Here is a 12,323-nt window from a genome sequence, read left to right on the forward strand (position 1 = left end):
AAACTTCCCAACGAGTACTTAGCATTTGCCTCAGTTTCCTCTGCTGGAAATTTTCAAGACGTTTGATGTCACGGCGGTATAATGTCCAGGTTTCAAAAGCATAGAGCAGGGTAAATAGAACGACTGCCCGGAAGACCATAATTTTTGTACGGATAGATATGGCATGGTTGTGGAAAACACGATGGTTAAGTCTTCCATAGGCACAGTGAGCTGCTTTTATACGTTGTTCAATATCCTTTGCACATGTTGGTGCTGTTGAAAGTATGCTACCAAGGTAAGAGAAGTAGTCTACTTCACCTAAAGGTCTTTCGTTGATATTGATCTCTGGGGAGGTCTGGTCAGGTGGCGTTTGGTTGAGTATCCTAGTTTTATCAGTGTTAACTTCCATTCCAAAATGCTCATAAGAGTTGTTGTAGATGGTGGCTATCGCTTGGAGGTCATCAGGAGTCCTAACAGGTGTGGCATTGTCATCGGCAAACTGTAACTCATGAATTGTATGAGCAGAGGTTTTCGACTTAGCACGGAAGCAAGCAAGATTGAAGAGCCCTCCGTCCATGCGACAGCGCATATTGATACCAGGAGAGGTTTGTGGGACCTCATTAAGCATTGCAGCCACATACAGTGAAAAACATGTAGGTGCAAGAACGCATCCTTGTTTGAGTCCACCTGTAACGGGGAATGGGTCGGAGAGGGTGTTTTGGTGACAAACTCTGCCAAGCATGCCATCATGGAGAGCACGGATCAAGGTAATAAAGTCGTCAGGGCATCCAAATCGAGCAAGAACATACCACATAGCAGGTCGAGGAACTTTATCAAATGCCTTCTTCAGGTTCCAAAAGATAAATGAAAGAGGTTGTTGTTGTTCTTGACACTTTTCTTGGAGTTTTCGAGCACAAAAGATCATATCTACAGTGCCGCGAGAAGGTCTAAAGCCACATTGGGACTCTGGGAGTACGTCCTCAGCTAGCGTGATAAGACGATCAAGGAGAATGCGGGCAAAGATCTTGCTAGTGATGCTGAGGAGTGAGATACCACGGTAGTTGTTACAATCTTCTCTATCTCCTTTCTTAAACACTGTAACTATATTCGCATCTCTAAAGTCGCTCGGGAGTGTTTTTGATTCCCATATCATAAGAATCAGCTGCTTAAGGCGGTCCTTTATCTGGGGTCCTCTGTAGAGAAGAAACTCTAGTGGAATGTTTTCTGGTCCCGGAGCTTTGTTTTTCTTCAGGTGTTTGATAGCCTTATTGAGTTTTGAATATACAGCCTATTAATGAATAGGTAATCAATAGCTGATCTCTCAACCTTTGTTCTGGTTCCTCGATTTCATTGATGAAAAGTTATAGCTTACAAGAATCCTTATGATAAAACAATTCATTGATAAACCTTTGGAAAACTTTGGAAACTTGTATGATTTTATTGTTAGACCTTTCGCCACAGTGAAAGCGGCTTTTTCAGTCGAACAAAAATAAGAAGCCGCCTTTACGATGGCGAAAGTTTTAACAATGAAAGTATACAAATTTCCGAACCTGACTGATTACGTTTAATCGTTCGGTTGTATCCTGAATGAAGGACTCTTGTAGGCTATAACTTTTCATTTTCAATAGCATCGAGGAACCAGAACAGAGGTTGAGAGATCAACTATTTCATTACTTATTCAATACAGGCTTGCCAAGTTTCCGAATCCAACTGATTTTGTTTACTTTTTTATGTTATTATTGAATACTATGACGTATTTGAATGGCCTAATAATTTTATGGAAAGACGCCAAAGCTGTAGAAAAGGAGCTTAAAAAAAACGGGAAGAATGTATACCAAATACCGCTATACCAGTGCCCGCACTATTCAAGTTGAACAAATATTTTGACTTTTATACTGCTGTAATTTTTAAACATCTTGCAAAAATTTTGTGTTGATGTAAATTTAAAAAAAAAAATCATTTCATAAATGCTCTATGATGGAATTCTAATACCCTTGTCAAGTCGTTGTATTTCAATGGAGCCATTCGCAGTTTACTCGTTGACAATTCTCCACAACAGCATTACCTGTTAACTGTGCTATAGTGATTTTCAATCATGCAATCCTGGTTCAACTCCCGGCTTAAGCTGGTTGTTGAAAAACACCGCTCATCTCTACCCAGGGTGTAATAAATTGGGTGGGCGTAGTTGCTGAAGGAAAGGCGGCCGAGAGAAAGGAACTGGCCACCCTACTCTCATTAGTGCCGATGGCTTAGTACAATGAGAACCTTATTTTCTCATCCCCGGATGGTTGGATCAAGTATGGGACTCATCTTTACTTTTACCTTTTTTATCGTTTTGCGCGTTGTGCTGGAAATATGTGGACTTATTGGTCTGATGCAAATATGTACATAGCCTAAAAAAATATCAATTCCAAACTCACTGCAATGTCCTTTGCAACTTGGTGTAGGCCTGATACCAACAGGGCTTTTTAAGTTGTTAGTTAGAAACTTAAAAATCCTAACACGGTTTCATAGCGTTTTTTGTTGTAGTATCTGACAGTTCTGACTTCTGACACATCTGACATACATGCAAAGATTCTCTTTACAGGCAGTACATATTGACTCATCTACTATAAAATAACTTATTGTTGCTTATAGGTTAAAGTCCGCGATTTGTCGCTTTTACCTTTTTCTAGACTTCTGCTATGTTCAACATATATTGTTTTTCCACGTTTTCGTTGTGATGGTCAGAAATAAAAACAAACTAAATTACTGAATTGTTTTCAACTTGTTCGTTCTCCCAAGGTTGTCAGAGGTACAATAAGCTCTACAAGTGACCGCTATAGAAATCTAGTTGTTAAAATTGGTGATATTAGTACCAGGTAAGGCAAAGTTCGAGGCAAACTAGAGATTTGCTGAAGTGGCCCGACATTCGTAAGAAATTGCAACATGGTTTACGGGCTTTGTCAAATCGTTATTCTGCGTACGTGGGCTTGACCCACAGATTGCACCTTGCAAAACACATCATGTTTATCCCTTATCTGCCAACCACGAGATGCTATTCTCATTGCGCTTGATAGCAACACTGCCAAACAGATGGAATAATGTGACTGCTACCACCGCGTCCTCACACGCAGCAAAAGGTACGCAAACGTAAGTTAGTTTTGCTAAACTTTTTGAATTCTGGTAAATGTAATAAGATTTTAGGCCATAGTTTACCTGGGGTTTTCGGTCGGAAGGCAGAGAGAGAGCGGTTTCTCATGTCTGGGCAAAATGTCTACCCTTTCACCCAGAGCTGTTGAAAAGATAATTTGGGCTCGGTGCGAAATAAATCCGGCACTCAAATCAAGACACCCATAAGAAGAACGCACTGCATCCAAAGAATACGCGATGATTTCTTCAAATTTCCGGACTCCTTGAAGAGGTTACGGGCTTCTAAAATCCTCTCGGGTCGGGGTCCAACAATACCCCTGGACCCTCAACCCTTCTTTAAACGCTAGTGCTTTCACCATTAGCCTACATGTTGTCATGGGCTGACAACACAAAGAGATAATTATAAAATAGTCAGTTCGCATTTGTCCTTTTTCTGTATCATTCATGAATGCGGTAAGACCATTTTAACTTCCGCATGACAATAGCCTATTGATAAGGTAGCTTAGACTACATCTTCCCACCAGGTTATCGTGCTGCTAGACTAACCATAATTTTTTCTGCGCAAAGACTGCTACATTACGCTAAGCAGAAATTAGTGCTGTTAGACTGCAGACAAATGTTCACGTTTTTATCCTCGAAAGACTAAACAACTTTAATTAGGCTACACCAGTGGTTTTCAACTATTTTGGTGGAACGGAACCCAATGAAACATTCCAAAAGCTCGAGGAACCCCTGTTCAATAATTTAATTGCCTTATGCAAAAAACATCGTTTGATTAATAAAATTAAATTAAAATACTCATGTACTCATATCCATACTTGTAAGGCTGTAAGCAGAATTTTATAAATTATAAATGTATATAAAAACAAACCTAATACTGGCAAAACAAAATGATCTCTAACACGTTCACGGCGATTTGATCCACCGGTGTACAAACGATTAAACTGTGTGAAAGAACTCCTTGAAGCGAAGAAAACATGTCGACGAAATTTGGCGGGTAAGCAGAAAGTTAAAGGTAATCGCATCACAAGAAAACAACGAAAATTCGGGATTGTAGCGAACGTGTTAAAGTGTAGCAAATTTATTATGGTGGCAAACCTAATCAATATTTGATTATATTTAAACAATATGCATATAATAATAAAATAGGCTTTCGGATTTGAATGTAAACTTGCGGAACCCCTAGACTTACTGGCGGAACCTTAGGGTTCCTCGGAACCCTGGTTGAAAACCACTGGACTACATCAATGTTATAAGCAACTATATACTATACATTGGAGGATAAAAGTGCAATAATTTTATTATATTAAAGCACAGCTTGTTTAGTAGCCTAAAAAGAACATGATCACCTAGTTAAAAATTTACTAGTCTACATTCTTATTTAACCTAGCCCAATTGACTACTTTCAGCTTAACCTGGTAACTCTGCGAATAACACACTTTTATTTAGCATTGTACTGCCCATATATGTCTGCTTACTGTGCCATGGTACTTTTCATATCATGCAAGACTCAGAAAAACAGTTTCGAAATGACTTTTTCTTCATCACGTTTTATGCGAAAGTTTCCCGAATCATTAAGTAATGAGAATGAGTTGTTGCTTGAACAACATAAGCAGCGTGTTGAGCACGATTTTATTCATCAACTTCCTGCGTAGTTTTAAATAATTAAAGTATTAAACCTTCTCACCACGTAGTCAAGGCTAAGAAATTTTTATGTCGTAATTGTCATATTTGATCCGTGTGCCAAGTGGACATATTTTTAAAACTTACGAGCTTCTCAATACGAATTAGCTCAGTGGGTAACTCACGACTTTGTACAAGAAGATGCCTCAAGATCAAGCCGAGCTGCTTCGGTTTTGGAGGTGCGCGCTTGAGCAACGCATTTTGGCATTGCTCTCTATTCATAGGCACCTGGTGGATGGATTAGCGTAATGCACAGACAACAACACTTCAACAACAAGCGGAGACTCGACTCTGTCAACCTCGATGACTCTATCTGCTTCAAAGGTTCTAAGCCTCGTATGCGACCTTGCCGCAAATGCCTATCAGAGGCTTTCTCTGTCCGAAGATAAATATTCAAATCAACGATATAATCAACCATGTTTTGCGCATGGAACAACAGCTTATTCAGTAAGTATCGATTTTGAACAAGACTTGCAAATCGAATTCACAGTTCCAAATCTTGCACTTTTTACAAAATTATTGTATGCAAAAGTTTTTTTTTTACAAACAAGAGAGTTGAGATTGTGCTTGGCTAAAAATGTCTGTTTCTGGCTGCAAACAGCACATCAAACTGGTGAAAAACTTGTTTGCAATCTTTGCCATCCGATTCGCAAATATGTAAAACTACAAACCTACATTTTACGTACAAAAGATTGCAAAATTGTTTACCGATTGCTTCCTATTGTTAAAAATTGATTGCTTTTCCAGCATTTATGAAACGTGGTGAATTTCAGTTTGGCAGTAAAAAAACTATTTGCGGGGAAGTAACAGGTTCTATAAATTATTGTCAAGTCGTAAAATTGCTGCAATTCGGAAAGTTTTAATCCTTGCAAAAACCTGCCAAAAATTTTGGTCTGAAAAGCAATTACTTGTCATCGATGTAGGCTCTGAGTGCTTTGTGAGAACAGATCCAATATCGATATATCATTAACGTAACTTAATAAAGTTCTGCCTTTTTGCAAGGCAGTTTAGAAACACAGTGCAATCAAAGACCACATTTATGACTGCAGTATTTGTTCCAACATCAAATTTACATTAGATTCATTCAAGATAATTCGCAACTGTCAATCAGAGTTTGAAATTTCAAAATATTCTGAAATGGTTGATATTTCAAATTGGATGTAGGCTACTACAACATGCTGAAATTAAATCAAGAAAAGTGTGAGCTTATTGTATTTTCTTCTAAATGGTGTAGTAGGGGAAGGCCGTGCAAAACGGACATACTAACTTCAAAGTGCTCCATTTGAGCAAACAAATCAAGTATCATGGACCTATAATGCGTTTTTTGACTAAACATGCTATTTAACAATAACTGCCCAGAATATGAAACTTAATGTGTTTTTTTTTCTGTTTCTTTACAAAAAAAGATTTTCATTCTGGGTGTCCATTTTGCCCCGGTCTTGGGGCAAAACGAACATAGCACATGAACGCTTTGCCTCGCGGTTCATTTTATTAATTAGGCCTAAATGTCAAAATCAAGCATTTTTTTGCGAATTTGTTGGAATGAATATCCATAAATAAAAACAGTCAGGTTTGGTACCCAGTAAGGTTATTTTAAATAAAGCTTTCGCCGCCACAATAGCAGCTTCTTCAGTACTCTTATTCAAAAAACTATCTTTTGTTTGACAAATGTATCTTTGCAATTCCAGGTCTCTAAAACAGACTAGCTATATGTTTGAAAACATTTTTCATGCTAAAAAGCTACTGTTTCTTTGAGGCTGTATTGTTAGTGATATAGATATGTCCGGTTTTTTCCACAACTTTTTGTTTTCCGCCGCACAAAATTAAGATAAAATTGCTACAAAATTTCATTTTTTTTTATCAACTGGGGTATAGTGTTAGAATATAGATTTTATTTTTAATAAATAGTGGACGCTTGCTGCGAAAAATACTCAAACAACAACAAAAAACAAGAATTTCATACAGTTCTTTCAAAACAGCTCAAAACAACAGCAAACAAGACAAAATTACAAAGTAGGCAGGGCATAACAAACACACTGAGGGTGTCATTGACTACCATCATCCTTAGGTGGGAACAGCGTATTGCTGCAGAACAATCACAGAGCTTTCAACGTTTCGGTGACTGAATGATATAGCCTATGTCATGTGCATTTTGCATGCACCAAACTTACTGCATGTATTTTATTGATAGCCGGTCCACAAGATAATGTTAGCCTCAACTACGTACTGCAAAAAAGGCTGCCGATCCCTAGATTAGGATACTCTAACACAGCGTTTCTTAACCTTTTCTGACTCTAGCACCCCTGTAAACAGGCGTGAACAGTCTAGCACCCCCTAACTATTGTTGACATACGACTACTACAGTGCCGACCAAAAGTTTAGTAGAGGCCGAAATTTTGACATACCTTCAGATCGCTGGCGATATGTTATGTAATGAAGTCTCTTGTTGTTTAACAAACTGTGCAGTTGTTTTAATGAAGTTAATTCAGGATTTGGTATTTGACTTTCATTCACCCACAGAAACTCAAACATAACCAGTGTTGTACGTTGACGCTGAGGCTAGCGCCGTCATTTTTTTTCTAATTGACGGAAGTGATAGCGCCGTCAACTATTTTGTCGATTTTAAGCGTCAAGCGCTATGCGTCATTTTTTGTTGTCTCGTTTCACAATGTATTTTGGCCATCGCGACTCATCCGAATTACCGGCTTTCGCGTTGGTTGGAATGGCTACCTGGAATACAGGCGGAAGAAGTTCGCCAAATGGTGATCACTCATATCGTGAGCAAGTAGCCTGTCGAGAACGAGGGATCAGAGAGAGAAAGCGAAAAATCAATGAATGTCATTGTGGAGGTTGAAGATACTTTATTTTAAGAGCTCTATGCCCTTGAAAAGATCGATTTTGTTGCAATGGACCTCGTTAAAAGATTATATAATTATGCTAAACCATCACAGCACGCTTGGAACAGTGGTACATTTCTGAATGAACGTTTTCAAGGCTTGTTTTTGAAATACAACACACCAATACGATCCAGCGCTGCTGTGGAACACATCTTTTCACTTGGAAAGGACATTATGCGTCCCAAACGCAGCAGATTGTCAGACAAACGTTTTGCTAAACTTGAAATGGTTGTGTTTCTACAAGGAAATAACTAATAGGCTAAGCAGCTAATTACAATACAGTCTCAAAACATAATACCTGCTTTTTATTTATAGCTATTGTTAGCCTAAACTTGGTTGAAATACTTCCGTTTTGTGAAACCCTGGCTAAAATAGCGCTAGAAATTAGCGCTAACGCCGTCAATTTTTTGAAAGCTGACGCAGTAGGCTATTTTACGCCGTAAAGTTTTTAGGCAATTCGCGCTGACGCCGACGCCGTCAATTTATTTCATTGACGCGTACAACACTGAACATAACCATATGTAAGCGAATCAACTTTCTTAAAACAACAGCACAGTTTGTTAGGCGACAAAAATACAAAATATAGGTTACCGCCAGTGATCAAAAAGCATGTCAAAATTTCGGCGCCGCCATTAAACTTTGGCCTGCACTATTGAAAGAAAAACGATGTACAAATTGATCATTTTGTTTATTCTTCAAAACTATTGTCGTCATTGGTGATAAAAGAAATAGGAAAACCCGAAAATAGGCTAGTGAAAGAACATGGAAAAACTTAAGCATACTTAAGCTACCCAGCTGGGTAACTAGTTACACATGTATCAATGCGATTTCTGTTGTTGCTTATGTGTGACCAATTTCTCAATTCGAGGCTTCGTGTTGGTCAAAGCCATTCTTATATCGTGGAGCAACCCATGTTGAAGGCGGTTCCGGCCAATTGTTTGGATTTGGAGCATGGTGGAGAACGCCTTTTCAAACAGGTAGGTAGTCGGAAATGGAACGATCAATTCCAATGCTGCTCGTGCCAATGCAGGATATGCTGTCAACTGATCACACCAGAAATCAGCAAACGGAAGGACGAAATTTTGTCCATGCATGTCAATCAGCTCCTCCTTTAGTCTATTATCATCACTCGTGTCTGCCAAGAAGGGCTGCTGTATCCACTCTGGATATGCAGGCCCGGATTTAGGGGGGGGGCAGAGGGGGCAGTTGCCCCGGGCCCCCCGACTTTTGAAGGGCCCCCCTATGTGGAAAAAATGTGATTTTGTGTTATTTTATTCCTTTTGACCTTTAAAGTTTCTGCAAAATACTGTGCAGTACTGGACTGATGCTACTGTAGACGTAGAGATGGTTTTTACGCGCCTTAGGCGCAAAAAATTTTTTTGCACGGGGGCCACCCGATCTAAAAGTGCCCCGGGCCTCCCATCAGCTAAATCCGGCCCTGTGGATATGAGTGATTTGTGGGAATGTATTTTGCCATGGTGGTTGCTAGAAGGGAGAGGTGAGCAAAAATATTACAACAAAGCACCCACCAGGTAAGTTCGCACAAACTACTCAGGATCAATTTGCGTACTTGACTGGGAGATTACAATAACAGCAAATCATGTAGGCTACTTATCACCAATTTAATGTTATCACCAATTTAATGTGCTCAGAATTGACGATATTATTGAATTAGAGACTGCAAAATTTATGTACATATATGTGCACAAAATGCTGCCCCGGGCCTTTGCTGGCTGCTTTATTTTTGTAAACGAAATTCACCATCAAAAAACCCGTCAGAACCAAAAGAATGATTTATATTTGCCTTCTGCAACGTCAAACTCTGGTAAGAAGATGCTATGTTTTAATGGAGTGAAACTATGGAATCAAATACCAAAAGAAATACAAGAAAAGTCTTATAATGCTTTTAAATTTAAATATAAATGTTTATTAAAGAATATGTACAATGATCACTCCTGAAACATATCATTTGCTTATTTCTCTGCACATTTTATTTTTATTTGTTGCCCTGTGTTACTCCACTGTTAATGTATTATGTAAAGTGCTGGTATTGTGCTATTTGTGTTAATGTTCTTAATTTGGGGTCTTTTGTTTAAATGTTTGAGTGGCAGCTGACTTTGGTGACCTTTTGGTCTTTCGCTGCCATCCTTGTTGTGCGAATTATTTGTGTTTTTGTATATTTCTGTTTTTTTTAAATTTTTCGCCAACAAACCAAAAATAAACTGAACTGAACTACTTCGAAACAGCAATCGTTGATATGACAACTGCTGATACTGGCAGAAAAACAAAAAAATGCAGAAAAAAGTAAAATTGCAATTTTTTGATATTATACTGCATGCATTTAGCACCCCCTACAGTCTATTCCAGCACCCCCGGTTAAGAACCGCTGCTCTAACACGTAAACATAATTACTCCCATACTAAAATCGCTGTATTGGCTTCCTGTATTGTATCGTATAGGCTACGTTTCAAAATATATCTTTTAGTATATGAAGTTTTTCATGGTTTGGCGCCAAGCTATCTTGACACTCTATCTAGTCCCATATTACAAACTACCAGAACTGCGTATTCCCAACACGTTTCTCTTGTGCAATTGTAAGCTTTTTATGTAAATCGCAACTTTCCAGTTGTTGCTGGAATTCTTTACCCATTTGTATGATAGAAAATAGGAATACATAAGAACTTTTCTTATTTGTGTGAAGATACTCAATCCTGCATGAATAATGGCCAGCACTCGGTTATAAAAAGCTGCCATTAAACTAATTGTCCTGCATCAGTAGTGTAGTTTCTTTAGCGACTGTCTTTTTCTGTGAGTTACATCTGGCCTACAATGTTTATTATCTGTGCCTCACTTTGCCTCCACTGATTTGCGCACGAAAGAACAATACGCTGGTAGGCTACCTTGTTTGAGGTTTTTACGCAAATTAATTAGAAGTTAAGTTTAGGTCCATCAAAAGCAGTGACTGATATACTAACCAGTCATTAACTTGGATTTTATAAAATTTTGTAGGTAAACGGCTACAATACGTTGATTGAAGCTTCCCTTTAGCTTTATGCATGCGCACACGTCCTTTGAGAATTTGCTTGAGTAGACTGTAAAAGGAAGGAATTGTGGTTTTGTCTGCCATATTCAAGCTTTAAAGCATATAGCCTACTTCTAGAATCTATATTTTAGAAGTAAATGCTTAATAGTTAGAAGAGGTGACTTTCAGATTCAAGAATAAGTTGATTTCATGAACTAATGGCGATCCCATACATTTAATAAAGTTGCAACTCCAAATCGGGCATGCCACATGTGCACAAGTTAACTTTTACTGTAATGGTTTTGGTTGGTTTGGTTTTGGTTTTGAATCTTTATCCTCGGACTGACAAAGCCTTGATAGGTTATTCCTGGTACTTGTTTAGTTAAATAAATGTTTTTTCTTTGTAGTTTATACAGTAGTTTTAAGAAACAAAGAAAACAGATCATGACTTGTTTGTGTCAATCAAACAACTTTTTATTGATTGTTGCGTTCGAAGTAGAAAAAAATCAGCACTCTGTATAATATGGCTTATTGCATGGGAAAGGTAAATATGAAACAGAAATACAGAGACTACTTTGTGAAAAATCTGTAGTAGCCTACATTTTCTGAGGAAATCAAATTTTTGGTTGTTTATTTGCAAATTTAAGTGATCTTTTGTTTTCACAGATCGATTAAGACTTTCGACAAATTTTAATTTGGTCTACTACCTTCTAGCGAAAATTCTCTTGAGATATATCTTCCTCAAGATGGCGTATATTCATTCATAATAACAGTTCAGAAAATAAAACCCTATTCATTCGGTCACAATATAAGATGAGAAAGTTACTTTTATATTGCTTGGCTACAAATATTTCCAGGGACTTATGTTCATTGTCTGTCAGAGCACAACATATAAAATTGTTCAATTTAATTTAATAAATTTAATAATCTCTAGTCAGGTAAATATATCCTCTTCCTGTGTTGTTTAGAACCCAATGCACCTGAGGATGATCCTCAGTTGCACAAGACTTGCTTTCGGAGAATGGAGAGTTCTCTGAAGAATTAACCAAGCTGTCGATTATGCCTCCCCATCATCAGCGCTCGGCGCCGAATCCAGAAGTGTTCTACTGAGTCTTCGTCTTCTTCATCGCTCAGCTGACAACGTTTATCGTTATATACTTCTCTTCGTCACATGTAACTATCTTCATAAAGAAGGGTGTTCGGCGGATCTGGACGAATGAAATCGGTGAGGTCACTCTTCGACAATAATGCTTCTTTCCAAGGATTAGATTTAGAATTTTATAAAAAATGAAACGAGGATGACTGGGGCAAGTCGACTTGGGGAAAGAAAAAAGTTGATTTTTACCTGTTCGACAGCAGATCGTTTTTGGTGTCGTATTTTTTGGAGATTTGACCAATGCACAGTCTCAAGGTTAATTTTTCCTATGCTTAGCATGTTTAAACCAGTTTAGCATTTTTAAACCACAAACCTGCTGAAAGTGGGCTAACAATTTGGTCAATACATATTTGACTTCATCGACAATATAAGCTGTATTTAGAAAACAGACTTGAACAGCGTTGGTTTGTATCAAGGTTCGCACGTGCAGTTTCGAATTTGACAGGAAGTCAAT

Source organism: Aplidium turbinatum, chromosome 12, assembly GCF_918807975.1.
Source record: "Aplidium turbinatum chromosome 12, kaAplTurb1.1, whole genome shotgun sequence".
In the NCBI taxonomy this organism is placed as follows: Eukaryota; Metazoa; Chordata; class Ascidiacea; order Aplousobranchia; family Polyclinidae; genus Aplidium; species Aplidium turbinatum.